Below are 16317 nucleotides of genomic sequence, written 5' to 3' on the forward strand. Positions count from 1 at the left end.
GCTAATTTGACAACTTTTGACAAAAGATGCCACTAGTACATTCATTCACCCATCACCTAATTTGACTACATAGGTGGGTCGTGTCACCTATGTAGTCAAGACTTGCCCTTCAGGCACTCCACTTCTCAGCCAACCAACAAGTTCTTCGTATCTACTCTGTTCTACTAGCTGCCTCCATGTATGCATCTCTGAACTCTGCCTCCACGCAATTGTTCACCTCACTCCGATGTCCCCGGTTAGCTTGGCCTTGCTGTGGCTAGCTCTCTCTCTTGTAGCAGCCGTCGAACCAGCTGATGACCAAGAGGCTAGCTGCTCGCCCAAGTTGTGCGGCAACCTGACTATCTCAGAGCCATTTGGATTTGTTCCGGAGCAGGCAACCAACACAAAATGCGGTCGGCTGGGATTCGAGGTCCATTGCAACAACAGCATTCCATACCTCGGCTATTATCGGCGAAAGTATAGATTCCAGATCCTCAACATCTTCTACGACAACAGCTCCTTGCTTGTCGCTGACATCCACAAGCTTGAGGACTTCATCGGATTCAACTCCAAGGTCTGCCATGTTCTGACTGCCAACACCTCCTCCAAAATCGGCCTTCCATTCTCGATCAGCCCGTCAATCTGAACCTCATCTTCTACATGTGCACCAAGACACCAGAGCCGGATAGGGGGCTTGTGGAGACGAAATGTGGCAGCAGCTTGTTTGTTCTTGTGCCAGTGCCGGAGGCATTTGGCGAGGCGAACGTGAGCAGCTATGAGCAACTCATCAGCGATGGCTTCCTCTTGACATGGCAGCCAACATCTGGTAAATTCACTTGTAAGATTATTACAATCAAATAAATTGAATCATGCATTTGGTGTGCAAAAGGTCAGATTATATTCTTCTAGTCCAATTGAAAACCAAAGTCACAGTCAGTTAGCACACCAGTAGGACATCTGACACATCTCATCATGACATCATTTATTTACATTTACATTCCTAGGGAGGTAAAAACATGACTCAGTAACTGGTTATGGCACTTTTGTAGTGAATGCACATGAGAAGATTTTGCAACAGGAAATTTACTCCATTAGTAAAACAGTTGAAACTTGAAACACTAATTTTAGAAACATGTCGCCTGTAAAAAAAGGTAAATGTTAAAGAAAAAATAGACAGTGTCATGCTGTCACGGAAAAAATCACTAGTCATATTGCATTTCCCTTCGGTTTTCTCCAATAATGCTATCTCTGTCGTTACAACAACAACAACAACAAAACCTTTAAGTCCCAAATAAGTTGGGTAGGCTAGAGTTGAAACCCAGCATAAAAGTTCAGGCACGTGAATAACTGTCATTATTGGATAATTTTTCGTTGTGATTGAGATGTTGCTAACTATAATCAATATATATTGCAGACGGGAGGCACATCATCAGATTAATTCTAATAGGTACTCCCTCAATCCCTGAATAAATCAATTCCTGGAAGTCAATTTTTTTATGTTTGACCCAATTTATAGAAAAAAAACATAAATATTTATGAAATCAGATAAGCACATGATGAAAATACATTTTATGGTGTATGTAACGATACTAATTTGGTGTCATAAGTCTTTGTGCTCTTTTGTATAAATGCGGTCAAACTTAGAAAAGTTTGATTTAAAACATCTCTATGTATTTATTTGGCTAGCTATACGTACTGTACTACCATCTAAAGTTTCAGCTGGCAGGTTAGCCTCGTGCTCTTATGTGATAACGGAATAGGGTCTACTGCTATTCTTATCAGTTTTGCAGATATCTATATCTGATATTACAGAAGAACTCTAGGGAGAAGATTATTACCGCCTGTCCCAGGTTCAAGCCGCGGTCTCCTCGCATTGCACAGGCGAGGGTAAGGCTTGCCACTGACACCCTTCCTCAGACCCCGCACAGAGCAGGAGCTCTCTGCACTGGGTACGCCCTTTATAGAATTATAGCATCCTCAAGAACTTGCATATGCATAGATGGAAATCTTCTATAGTAGTGTATATTTCCATGGCTGGGTTTCATTCTTTGGTTTTAATTTTCTAGGTTCCATGTCTGCTACAGCTGGGTTGTTTTTCACATGTCTTCTTTGGTTCATATACCGTCGGAAACAAAAGCTCGGTCTCTTCATTCTCCAAAAGCATGCTCCGAGTCAATCAAATATGGAAGAGATAATAAGGAGATATCAATCACTGACCCCAAAGAGGTACAGTCACTCGGATCTGAAGAAAATAACAAGAGGTTTTAAGGAAAAATTAGGAGAGGGTGGTTATGGTACAGTATTCAAAGGTACTCTACCAGATGGCCATATGGTTGCTGTGAAAATCTTAAAAGGATCCAAAGGCAATGGAGAGGAATTCCTAAATGAGGTTACTAGCATTGGTAGGACTTCCCATGTCAATATTGTCAGTTTATTTGGCTTTTGTTTACAGGGATCTAAGAGAGCCCTTGTTTATGAGTACATGGCCAATGGCTCTTTAGAGAAGTATATTTATTCAGAGAGTTTAAAGTCGGCACTTGGATGGGAAAACTTGAGGAAAATAGCTATTGGCGTCGCACGAGGCCTGGAGTATTTGCATCAGGGCTGCAGCACCCGCATCATTCATTTTGATATTAAGCCCCACAACATCCTTCTTGATGAAGACTTCTGTCCCAAAATTGCTGATTTTGGATTGGCAAAACTGTGTCATGTCAAGGACAGTGCTCTCTCAATGGCTGATGCAAGAGGCACCATTGGTTTCATTGCTCCAGAAGTGTTTTATAGAGGGTTTGGAGCTGTATCAACTAAGTCAGACGTTTACAGCAATGGAATGATGGTACTACAAATGGTAAGCAGCCCGGGAAATACTGAGAAGTCTAGTGAAACGTATTTTACCGACTGGATTTATGACTGCCTGGTAAAGGATTTGCAAAGCCATGAAGTCACATGCGAGCTAGAAGAGACTGCAAAAATAAGTATACAAAAATTATAAAGAATAGGAGCAGACACCGTTTTCGCCCTGGTTGCTTGAGAGCTGTGGAAGGAGAGGAATGCCGGGAGATGCTTCTGTGGCGCCGCCACCCAACTTCACCAGCTGCTCGCCGTAATCAAACACGAGGCCGAGCAATGGGTACAAGCCGGCGCAAAACATTTGGGTTATCTCTTGTTTGGTATAATAGCCTAAGTACATTGATCTGTAGGCAGGGCGCTTGAGCCTCATAGTAATCTATTATAGTCCCCCCCCCCCCCCCCCCCCCCCCCCCCCACCCCCCCCCTAGCGCTGTCAAAGCGTTTGTATTGCAAAAACCTTCTTCCTTAATGCAAATACAGGCAAACCTTTTGCGTGTCCCAGAAAAAAAAAATTATAAAGAACACCCACATATCCAAAGGCCGAACGCCAACAGTTACAGCAGACCGTTTCCCAGTAACATTAGTGTACTCGTGACGATTCAATTGAAAATGAGACACGCTTTCTATCGGCCTGAGAACTAATAATCAAATTGATCCACAGGGCGACAGCTAGCAAAACCACAGTATGTGATAGATCTACGTATCATTAGGGATACAAGTGTGTACCCGACAGAGATCAATCCAATTGTTGACAACCAGTGAAGAAGCAAGCACATACCTCCATTGTTGACAGGCGGGCCGTGGGCGCGGGATGCCGGGATGCGTCATCCATCGGTGACCCCATCACCACCGGCACCGAGACTGCTCAACGATTTCCTGCATTGCGACGTAATTAGCCGAAGTCGCGCTATGCCGCTATGTAGCTGCCGTCGCGTCTGACGGCGGCGACAGCCGACAGGAGCCGGAGCCGCCGGGACGGGGCATATCAGCCGCCTTCGGCTCAGGGCGGAGCGGAACACACCATTTACGGGCTTTGAGGCCCATGCACATCTCGCACGAGTCTGACTATCATTGCCCCGCCGGCCCAGTTTCTTCAATTGGCCGGACTGACTCGTGCGGTCCTCAGGCCTGGGATTGGACCGGCCTTAATCTGGGCGGTAGAGCAGGCAATGAGCGGTGCGCTCCGTGGCCGTGGCCGTGGCCCGTGGGCTTAGTTTATGCGCCCGTGACGTGGGAAGTGGGAACGTAACACCGGGCCCACTCGTTAGCTCTCAGCACCTCGCCTCGATTTTCTGGTCAAAGAATAGGAGTACGTACATTTGGACGTCCCACGTCCCCCTTGAATATGATTCCACTACTACTCGATATAAGATTCTCCTACATACAATACAGCTAAAAAGACTAAAAGTAAGATTAATTTTTTGTGCGATTTTTTTTTGGGGTCGCTCCTCCCTTCCGGCTATGCGATACCCCATGTGATAGAAAAAGAATCTGTCATCCCTGCGATCCCTATCTGCTTTGAAGAAAACAAATCGATCATCTGATGCCACATGCATGGAAGAAAACAATTGGCAAAGATCAAGCAAGACTCCTCCCTTCCGACCATGCGATACCCCGCGCGATAGAAAAAAGAAGCTGCCATCCTTGCGATCACCGCCTGCTTTGAAGGAAACAAATCGATCACCTGAGGCCACATGCACGGAAGGAAACAATAAGCATGCATGGAATGAAATAATTGACAAAGATCAAGCAAGACGATTTGAAGGAAATAAATCGATCACCTAAGGCCACATACATAGAAGGAAATAATAATCATGCATGGAAGGAAACAATTGGCAAAGATCAAGCAAGACTCCTCCCTTCCGGCCATGCGATACCCCGCGCGGTAAAAAAAGAAACTGTCATCCCTGCGATCTTCGCCTGCTTTGAAGGAAACAAATCGATCACCTGAGGCCACATGCATGGAAGGAAACAATAATCATGCATGTAAGGAAACAATTGGCAAAGATCAAGCAAGACGACTCAATGAGGTTGGCCCTTAATTTTAGTGTTTTCAGTATGCAGACCTAAAATTAAAAAGTGGCTGCTCCTTAAGAACATCAGTGGTGCCAAATAAAAGATGTGCAGGTTATACATAGTGAGACTGGTGAACCTTCTGTAATTTTCTAAACAAATATTCCCACCATTCTTATATAGGTCCATTCCCCTGTATTTCTTTGTGCTCCAATTAGCATATAATATGAAAGTATTGTTATGTTCATTATGACTTTCAGTTGACTACTCTCATTGGCATATACTTCCTCTGCCTCAAAATATAAGTCGTTATGGGATATGTGCAGGTCAAACTTTCTTAACTTTGACTAGATTTATAAAAAATACGTGCAACATTTAACAATCAATTGGTCGACTCCTGAGGCCACGTGCATGTAAAAAATACCTATATTATAATTGGTCGAAGTTAAAAAAATTGACTTCTCGGAAAGCGAGAATGAATTCTATTTTGGGACAGATGGAGTATATGAAAGCAGTGTTGAAAATATTTTAACAATCAAATTCGTCTCTGTCTGATTGGTAAGCTTAGACATCATAATGACATAAAAAATTTCGACTCTCATAGACACCCTCATGGATCAGTACAAAGCATCACAATCCTACAGCATACACAAATGGCAACCTTAAAGACCATCTTAGACGTTCTGGCATTAGAGTATATACGTGCAGACACATAGGCATGGTGGTGCGAGTGAGCAGCCAGCAGGAGTCGAGAGTTAAGGGTGTTTGGATCCTAGGACTAAACTTTAGTTCATGTCACATTAAATTTTTAGATATCAATTAGGAGGATTAAACATGAGCTAATTATAAAACTAATTACATAAATTATGGCTAATTCGCTTGTCAGCGCCGTGTACAGGATGGTATAGAGATGTGGTGGAACTTATTCGTGGATTTATTGGCGCACGAAAGAAATGGATATCAGAAATCTCTTCCTGTCGATATAAAAAATGATCTTAGCTGCATCACAGAAAGATCTACACAGTAGAGTTTGTGATCCTGCGACGCCATGCTCTCTGTAACTGTGTCAATTTCACGAACTTAGCTTTTTGGATTAAATATCACTTTAACGTCGGCCATATACTTTTACAGTATTGTTATCTTATCGTGCGATCCGTGTGTTTTTAGTACAAAAGTTTAGCTGTCCCATAGCAACGTACGGGCACGAACCTATTTACATATATACTCGAACATATGTGTACATGATTATATGGAGATACAGTGGAACTTATTCATGGATTTATTGGCGCATGAAAGAAATGGATATCGTAGAATTCTTTCTGCCGATATAAAATATTATCTTAGCCGTATCACGAAAAAGTCTATACAGTAGAGTTTGTGAGCCTGCGACGTCGCGCTCTCCATGACTGTGTTAATTTCATGAACTTTGCTTTTTGAATTAAATGTCACTTTGACGTCGGTATTTAATTTAACAGTATTGTTATCTTATCGTGCGATCCGTATATTTTTAGTACAAAAGATTTAGTTATCCCGTAGCAACGTATGTGCACGCTACCTATATTCTCCTACTATACAACTAAAAAGAACAAAGTGTGGGTATTTTTTGGAGCGATATTTATTTTGGTTCGTCCGTCTGCCCACGACTACGATCCCACGACATCTCCCGCATGCTGCTTGATTGAATATTGCCTACCATGTGATAGAGGAATCATGGCAAAATAGGAAGTAGAAAATTATTATGCTATCCATATACACATTGCATGTTTGCATGCACTAGCATACATGACAACGAGCAAAAGGAAAGAGAATTAACACAGAAGGAAACATAATTAAGATAAAAAGAACATCTTTACATTTCTAAGAACCTTGCTAAATCTGCCTATATTTAATTACTTCCCCTCTTTGCATTTGCAAAAGGGATAACTTTTTCCTCCTTTCGTTTGGTTTCACGCTCACATGTTCCATCGCCCTTGCTTGCTATTTCTTGCTGAAATTGCCCTTGGGTCTGTTCATTTTGAATTCTTTCCCCATATCCCCGTTCCCTAATCCATGGTCCATCGCGACAGTAGACACCAGACACCATTTTTTGTGTGAACCATAGTTGATGTCATCTGTCTTCCATAGCTCAGCCTCCCAATCCTAAGAGAAGGTCCCTACCTCTCCCTGACTATAGATTCGGCCTGCCAGAGGATCTCCTCGAGTCCATCGGGCAGCGTCTCGTGTCAGGCCATGACACGACGTCCTTCCGATCCGCTTTCTCCCCATGGCGTGCCACCGTCTCGTTTGCGACCTTCGGGCCGCTCCTGCTGCTCCCGTTCGACCCTGACTCGGACCGCATCGGCTTCTACTGCGTCCCGGAGAAGGTCTTGTCCAAGACGCTGCCCGACATGCGCGGCAAGGTGGTGTGCGGCTCCTCGTGTGGGTGGCTGGTGCTCATGGACGAGGCGGCATCCATGACGCTGCTGAATCCATTTGCCGGTGCCCGTGTGAAAGGTCCTAATATGGCTAGAGGGGGGGGGTGAATAGCCTATTTAAAAATCTACAAATCAACTAGAGCAATTTGATTAGTGTGACAAATAGCGTAATGCAAACTTGCTCTAGCTCTACAAGGGTTGCAAGCCACCTATCCAACAATTCTAGTTGCAATGAATACTTAGGCACACAAACTTGCTATGTAATTACTCACTAAGAGCTCTCAACCTTGCTACTCTAAAGAGCTCAACTAGATGAATGTAAATAATAAAGCAAGCTCTCAATTCTAATTACACTAAAGAGCTTGTATCAACTAGTTTGCAAGAATGTAAATGAGTGAGTAGAGTGATTATACCGACGTGTAGGGGATGAACCAATCACAAGATGAATATATAGCCAATCACCGGGAGAATGTCAAAGAAGAGAGACAATCGATTTTCTCCCGAGGTTCACGTGCTTGCCAACACGCTACGTCCCCGTTGTGTCGACCAACACTTGGTGGTTCGGCAGCTAAGAGGTGTTTCACAAACCTCGTCCACACGATTGGACACCGCAAGAACCGACCCACAAGTGAGGTAACTCAATGACACGAGCAATTTACTAGAGTTACCTTTCGGCACTCCGCCGGGGAAGGTACAACTCCCCTTACAATCACCGGAGATGGCCACGAACAATCACCAACTCGTGCCGATCCTCCACCGCTGCTCCAACCGTCTAGGTGGTGGCAACCACCAAGAGAAACAAGCGAAATCCGCAGCGCAACACGAATACCAAGTGCCTCTAGATGCAATCACTCAAGCAATGCACTTGGATTCTCTCCCAATCTCACAATGATGATGGATCAATGATGGAGATGAGTGGGAGGACTTTGGCTAAGCTCACAAGGTTGCTATGTCAATGAAAATGTGCAAGAGATATCCCTTGAGCCGGCCATGGGGCTATAAATAGAGCCCCCATCAAATAGAGCCGTTATACCCCTTCACTGGGCAATACGCGCTCTGACCGGACGCTCCGGTCATACTGACCGGACGCTGGCCCTCAGCGTCCGGTCGCCCGATGGACGCCACGCGTCACCAGCTTCAAACGCTGTTCGTCAGATTTCAACGGCTATAAAGCTGACCGGACGCTCCGGTCAAAACTGACCGGACGCTGAAGCCCCAGCGTCCGGTCGTTTCCAGTAAGCTCCCCGAGGCATGTTTTTCCGACCGGACGCGTCCGGTCCATCTTGACCGGACGCAGACCAGCGTCCGGTGCTCAATCCCAGTGACTGTGCCGTCTGACCGCTCGACCGGACGCAGCCCTTCAGCGTCCGGTCGCTGAGTGACCCAGCGTCCGGTCAGTAGACCGACGCCAGCATCATTTGGACCAACTCCATTTCAACTCTAACTTCTTCACCCTTTCTCAAGTGTGCCAACCACCAAGAATTTTGCATCCGGCGCAATAGAAAATAGACATTTCATTTTTTCCAAAAGCGCCGAATCCATCTCAACCCTGCAAACACCTTGCGCACATATGTTAGCATATTTTCACAAATATTTTCAAGGGTGTTAGCACTCCACTAGATCCTAAATGCATATGCAATGAGTTAGAGCATCTAGTGGCACTTTGATAACCGCATTCCGATACGAGTTTCACTCCTCTTAATAGTACGGCTATCTATCCCAAATGTGATCACACTCACTAAGTGTCTTGATCACTAAAACAAAATGGCTCCTACATTTTATACCTTTGCCTTGAGCCTTTTGTTTTTCTCTTTCTTCTTTTCCAAGTTCAAGCATTTGATCATCACCATGCTATCACCATTGTCATGATCTTCGTCATTGCTTCATCACTTGGAGTAGTGCTACCTATCTCATAATCACTTTGATAAACTAGGTTAGCACTTAGGGTTTCATCAATTAACCAAAACCAAACTAGAGCTTTCAATCTCCCCCTTTTTGGTAATTGATGACAACCCTTATATAAAGATATGAATTAAAGTTCATTTGAATCCATGTTGCTTGCCCAAGCATATTTACCATGTGTAAAGGGTATAGGCAAGTTTCATGAACTCCATATGGTAGTAATTGCTCCCCCTACATATGTGCTAAGAGTTTGGATTAAAAGCTTGCACATATGCTTAGATAGGAAATATAGGAGTCAATTTCTACCAAGTGATGCTAAGGTATAAGAGATGGACCTTTGAAGCGTGATACCAATCGGAGTGCACCAATATACCATCCTTAGCATCATTAGTAACTAGATATACACAAAAACTAGAATACCCCATGAGATCAACATTAAAGGTAAGGGTCTAGTTTTCATAATGTGAGCATGAGTCTAGTTACTTTTAGCCTATGCATGCTAGTTTTTCATTTCATCATTCAAACCTATAACTAGCATACACCACACAAGCATGGATGTTGAAACTTAGAATTTGTACCATGTGAGCAAATATATGAAATGTTCATTCAAATGCATCATATAAGTTTATGAGCTTGCTCCCCCTACTTGTGTGCTCAAAATTTTAATTGATCCCTTTCCTTTAGCATATCTCTCCCCTTATGTCCAATGCTCCCCTATCACTCATATCTTTGTTTCTCTCCCCCTTTGTCAACAATTAGCACAAAAGGTGAGCTTAAATTATAGATAGGTTGGGGTGAAATCATGTGAAATGAGGATCATTTTCCCAATTTGGTTCAATCTAGATTACTTGCAAAAGATATTTAACTCGGTTTGATCCAAGGACAAGCTTCTTCACACCTCCAAATAAGGGTTATCTTGTACCATGTTGAGTTAAACACTTATAGCTCATTTTCTAAATCAAACACTAGGTTTACAAGCCCACAAACAAGTCATATGCTACCACTAGATCATTTCAAACATACAAGCAATAGTGGTACCATATAAGCATCGAATTCATTTGATTTTCATGAATGAGCCTAGGACATGATAGGAATGACTAGATGCACTAAACAAGTCCTTAGTAATGAATGGATGACATGTCAATCAACTTTACCTTGCTTTGCTCGAAGGAGAGGCATGTCATATAATGGGGGTGCATCAACACATATTGGAGAAGTCAAGTATGTTCAATTCATTCCTTAGCTTGCAAAACCTCTTCTCATCAAGTGGCTTGGTGAATATGTCGGCAAGTTGATCTTCGGTGCCCACACTCTCTATGCAAATGTCCCCCTTTTGTTGGTGATCTCTTATGAAATGATGGCGGACATCAATATGCTTTGTTCTTGAGTGTTGAATCGGGTTGTTGGTGAGCTTGACGGCACTTTCATTGTCACATAGCAATGGCACTTGCTTGAACTTGATTCCAAAGTCACTCAAAGTAGCCTTCATCCAAAGTAATTGAGCACAACAACTACCGGCCGAAATGTACTCCGCTTCAGCGGTTGAAAGTGCTACACTATTTTGCTTCTTTGATGACCAAGATACGAGTGATCTTCCCAATAGTTGACATGTGCCCGATGTGCTCTTTCTCTCAACTTTGCATCCCGCATAATCGGAATCCGAATATCCAATCAACTCAAATCTTGCTCCTTTGGGATACCATAATCCAACATGTTGTGTATGCTTCAAGTACCTCAATATTCTCTTTGTTGCCTTCAAATGACTTTCTCTTGGTGAGGCTTGAAATCTTGCACACATGCATACACTAAACATCACATCCGGTCTTGATGCGGTCACATAGAGTAGACTTCCAATCATAGACCGATACATCTTTTGATCCACCATGTTGCCACTAGCATCACTATCTAAGCTTCCACTTGTCCCCATTGGTGTACTAATAGCTTTGCTCTCATCCATTTCAAACTTCTTGAGCATGTCCTTGATATACTTGCCTTGACTCACAAATGTGCCATTCTTCATTTGCTTGATTTGAAGACCAAGGAAGTAACTAAGTTCTCCAATCATAGACATCTCAAACTCACTTGCCATCATCTTGCCAAACTCCTCACAAAATTCTTGATTTGTTGATCCAAAAATGATGTCATCAACATAGATTTGCATTACAAACAACTCATTTCCAAGCGTCTTGGTGAAGAGAGTGGTGTCAACCTTACCCATCTTGAATCCCTTAGAGAGTAGGAAATCCCTCAATCTCTCATACCATGCTCTAGGTGCTTGTTTCAATCCATACAAAGCCTTTCTCAATTTGAAGACATAGTTGGGTTTCTTCTCATCTTCAAAACCGGGAGGTTGCTCAACATACACAAGCTCATTGATGTACCCATTGAGAAATGCACTTTTCACATCCATTTGGTACAACTTGATGTTGTGGGCACATGCATAAGCAAGCAAGATCCTAATTGCTTCCAATCTTGCAACCGGGGCATATGTTTCTCCAAAGTCAAGACCTTCAACTTGAGTGTAACCTTGAGCCACTAATCTTGCTTTGTTTCTTATTACTATCCCATCTTGATCTTGCTTGTTCCGAAAGACCCACTTAGTTCCAATCACATTATGATCCTTAGGCCTCTCAACTAACTCCCATACTTGGTTTCTTGTGAAGTTGTTTAGCTCTTCATGCATAGCATTTACCCAATCAACATCATTCAAGGCTTCATCTATCTTCTTAGGCTCAATGGATGACACAAATGAGAAGTGCTCACAAAATGATGCCAATCTTGATCTTGTTTGCACACCTCTTGAAATATCACCAATGATAGTATCCAATGGATGATCTCTTGCAACATTGGTTGGTTGAAGCACTTGCACTTGATTGCTAGCATTTGATTGATCACTTGGTTGAGATGATGAACTATCCATTTGTTGATCTTGCACATTGCCATTACTAGTACTTGCTTGGATTTGATCATGAGAACCACTAGCTTGCACATTTGAGTTAGAGTACACTTGATTCTTGTCATCTTCAATATCAATCACCTCTCTAGGCCTTATATCACCAATGTCCATGTTCTTCATTGCATTGACCAATTGAGTGCCTCTTACATCATCTAGATTCTCATCTTCCTCTTGGGAACCATTTGTTTCATCAAATTCCACATCATGAACCTCCTCAAGAGTACCACTAGCCAAATTCCAAACTCTATAAGCCTTGCTAGTAGTGGAGTAACCAAGCAAGAAACCTTCATCACATTTCTTTTCAAACTTGCTCAATCTAGTGCCTTTCTTCAATATATAGCATTTACAACCAAAAACCCGAAAGTATGCTATGTTGGGCTTTCTTCCATTCAATAGCTCATAAGGAGTCTTCTCCATCATGGGGTGACAATAGAGTCGGTTGCTATAGTAGCAAGCCGTGTTGATTGCTTCGGCCCAAAATGAATGACTCACATTATACTCACTCAACATTGATCTTGCCATATCAATCAAGGTTCTATTCTTTCTTTCAACTAGCCCATTTGATTGAGGAGTATATTTGGCCGAGAATTGATGTCTAATTCCAAATTCATCACATAACTCATCAATTCTTGTATTCTTGAATTCACTACCATTGTCACTTCTAACTTTCTTGATTGTTGTTTCAAACTCATTGTGAATGCCTTTGACAAATGATTTGAATGTTGCAAACACATCACTCTTATCAACAAGAAAGAACACCCATGTGTATCTAGTGAAATCATCCACAATCACAAATCCATATTTATTTCCACCAATGCTAGTGTATGTGGTTGGTCCAAACAAATCCATATGCATCAACTCAAATGCCTTAGATGTGCTCATCATACTCTTCTTAGGATGTGTGTTACCAACTTGCTTTCCGGCTTGACATGCACTACATAGCTTATCCTTCTCAAATGTGACATCTTTCAAGCCTCTAACTAAGTCATGCTTAATCAATTTGTTCAATTGTTTCATTCCAACATGACCAAGCCTTCTATGCCATAACCAACCCATGCTAGACTTAGTGATCAAACATGTTGACAATTGAGCTTCTCTAGCATTGAAATCAACCAAGTATAGATTCTCATATCTAAATCCTTTGAATATCAAGTTAGAGCCATCTACACTTATGATCTCTACATCATCCACACCAAATATGCACTTGAAACCAAGATCACACAATTGAGCTACCGACAATAAGTTGAAGTTCAAGCTCTCTACTAGTAGTACATTGGAAATGCTCAAGTCATTGGATATTGCAATCTTACCAAGCCCTTTGACCTTGCCTTTGCCATTGTCACCAAATGTGATACTATCAATCCCATTGCTCTTGCTTTCATTGATTGAATTGAACATTCTTGAATCACCGGTCATGTGTTGTGTGCACCCACTATCAAGCACCCAATGCCTTCCTCCGGCTTTATAATTTACCTACAAAAGAAGATCAATTCTTTTTAGGTACCCAAACTTGCTTGGGTCCTTGTAGGTTAGTCACCAAGGTCTTTGGTACCCAAATGGCCTTCTTCTTTGGGCCCACAATTGGTGTACCAATGAACTTAGCCTTCACACCATTGGCACCCTTATAAAGCATGTAACAAGAATCAAATTTGATTGAGGATACATTAGGTAGCTTGTTCTTGTTAGTCTTGCAATTTTGCTCTATATGCCCAACTTGCTTGCATCTATTGCAAAACCGACCATTGCCTTTCACAAAGCTAGCTTTGGGAGTGACAAAGGCCGCCTTGCCTTTCTTGGGGGTATAGCCTAATCCCTCTTTGTTGAGAGAAAACCTTTGGCTACCCAAGCACTTTAGCAAGCGGGCATCTCCACCATAGGCATTGCCTAAGGCACGAGTGAGCTCATTCACCTCCTTCTTGAGGGTCTCATTTTCCACCGCTAGTGATGTATCATTCATAGGTGGAGTGAAAGTGGTAGTGCTACAAGAAGTGTTAGTGGGAGCAATAGCAATAGGCTTATAAGTAGATTCATTAATAAGATCACATGTTAGTCCCACATCACATGTAACTATCACTTGCTCCTCCTTGGCTTCCACCTTCTTGACTTGCTCAATGAGAGAGGAATGAGCTTTTTCAAGCTTTGAGTGAGCTTTGCCAAGCTTCTCATGGGCATCCATTAGCCCCTCATGAGTGGCATTGAGCTCATCAAAGGATTGCTCAAGAAATTTGACTTTCTTGTTCAATTCCTTACATTCCTTTCTCTTCATCTCAAAGCAAGTATGCACTTGCTCACACATGTCCATGAGCTCCTCCTTGGAGTACTCATCATCATCATCATCACTCCTACAAGCATCACTTTCACATTCATCATCATCACTCACATCATATTTTACCTTGGTAGGTTTTGCCATGAGGCACGTCGATGGAGTATCGAAGATAGAGGGCTTGTTGTTGATGGCGATGCTTGCTAGAGCTCTCTTGATAGATTTCTTGTCATCATCACTAGAGCTATCACTATCCGAAGAGCCATCACTATCCCAAGTGACTACATAGCCTCCACCCTTCTTCTTCTTTTGAAAGGTCATCCTCTTCTCCCTCTTCTCCTTCTTTTCTTTCTTGTCTTTCTTGTGTTTGTTCTTCTCATCTTCATCATTGTCACTATTGTAAGGACAATTGGCTACCACATGATCGGGACTCTTGCAATTATAGCATCTTCTCACATATTCTTTGCTCTTGGTATGATCTCTTCTTTTTCTTGCACCATAGCCTTTCTTCTTCATGAACTTGCCCATCTTGCGCACAAAGAGAGCCATAGCTTCATCATCAATATCACTAAGATCCTCATCATCACTTGACTCTTTCTTTGATTTGCCCTTGTTCTTGTATGATGATGAGCTAGCCTTGAATGCTACACTCTTCTTCTTTTTGTCCTCATCTTCCTTCTTGTCCTCCTTGTCATCCCCCTCCCTTTCCACACGGTATGTCTCTTGTGTCATGACTTCACCTAGTACTTGGTTGGGGGTGATCTCCTTTAATCCTCCTCTTATGATTAGCATTCTCAACATTTCAAACCTTGGAGGTAGACTCATCAAGAACCGATGAGAGACATCATCATTCTTGATCTTTTCTCCCAAAGCCTTCAAATCATTGACAATGACTTGCAAGCGATGGAACATCTCCGGTATGCTCTCATCATCTTTCATCTTGAAACCTATCAACTTGTCCTTGAGAATATATAACTTGGCACTCTTCACCTCCGGTGTGCCCTCATAGGTTTCCTCCAATCTCCTCCACACTTCATTTGCTCTTTCACAATCCTTGATTTGCTCAAACACCTTTGAATCAAGGGCATTGTATAGGGTGTTGAGAGCCATTGTATTGCATTGCTTGTTAGACTTATCTTGGTTGGTGGGATTGTCGGGATTAATGATAGCATAATCATTCTCGGTTACATCCCATACTTGATCATTGATTGAACCAAGATACACACTTATCTTTCTCTTCCAATAATCATAGCTTGTGCCATCAAAGAATGGTGGTTTGCCCCCCACATGGTTGAACACAACTTGAGCCATAATTTGACACCGAGGTTGTTAAACCTTCAATCAAACGGTGACCACGGCTCTGATACCACTTGAAAGGTCCTAATATGGCTAGAGGGGGGGGGTGAATAGCCTATTTAAAAATCTACAAATCAACTAGAGCAATTTGATTAGTGTGACAAATAGCGTAATGCAAACTTGCTCTAGCTCTACAAGGGTTGCAAGCCACCTATCCAACAATTCTAGTTGCAATGAATACTTAGGCACACAAACTTGCTATGTAATTACTCACTAAGAGCTCTCAACCTTGCTACTCTAAAGAGCTCAACTAGATGAATGTAAATAATAAAGCAAGCTCTCAATTCTAATTACACTAAAGAGCTTGTATCAACTAGTTTGCAAGAATGTAAATGAGTGAGTAGAGTGATTATACCGACGTGTAGGGGATGAACCAATCACAAGATGAATATATAGCCAATCACCGGGAGAATGTCAAAGAAGAGAGACAATCGATTTTCTCCCGAGGTTCACGTGCTTGCCAACACGCTACGTCCCCGTTGTGTCGACCAACACTTGGTGGTTCGGCAGCTAAGAGGTGTTTCACAAACCTCGTCCACACGATTGGACACCGCAAGAACCGACCCACAAGTGAGGTAACTCAA

The 16317-nt window shown here is 42.6% G+C and overlaps 1 pseudogene; it reads left to right on the forward strand.

The window, feature by feature from the left end:
• The first annotated feature begins 63 nt into the window (after positions 1-63).
• LOC136460335 (LEAF RUST 10 DISEASE-RESISTANCE LOCUS RECEPTOR-LIKE PROTEIN KINASE-like 2.5) lies at positions 64-7364 on the forward strand (annotated as a pseudogene).
• The last annotated feature ends 8953 nt before the right edge of the window (positions 7365-16317 follow it).

Source organism: Miscanthus floridulus, chromosome 6 (genome assembly GCF_019320115.1).
Source record: "Miscanthus floridulus cultivar M001 chromosome 6, ASM1932011v1, whole genome shotgun sequence".
In the NCBI taxonomy this organism is placed as follows: Eukaryota; Viridiplantae; Streptophyta; class Magnoliopsida; order Poales; family Poaceae; genus Miscanthus; species Miscanthus floridulus.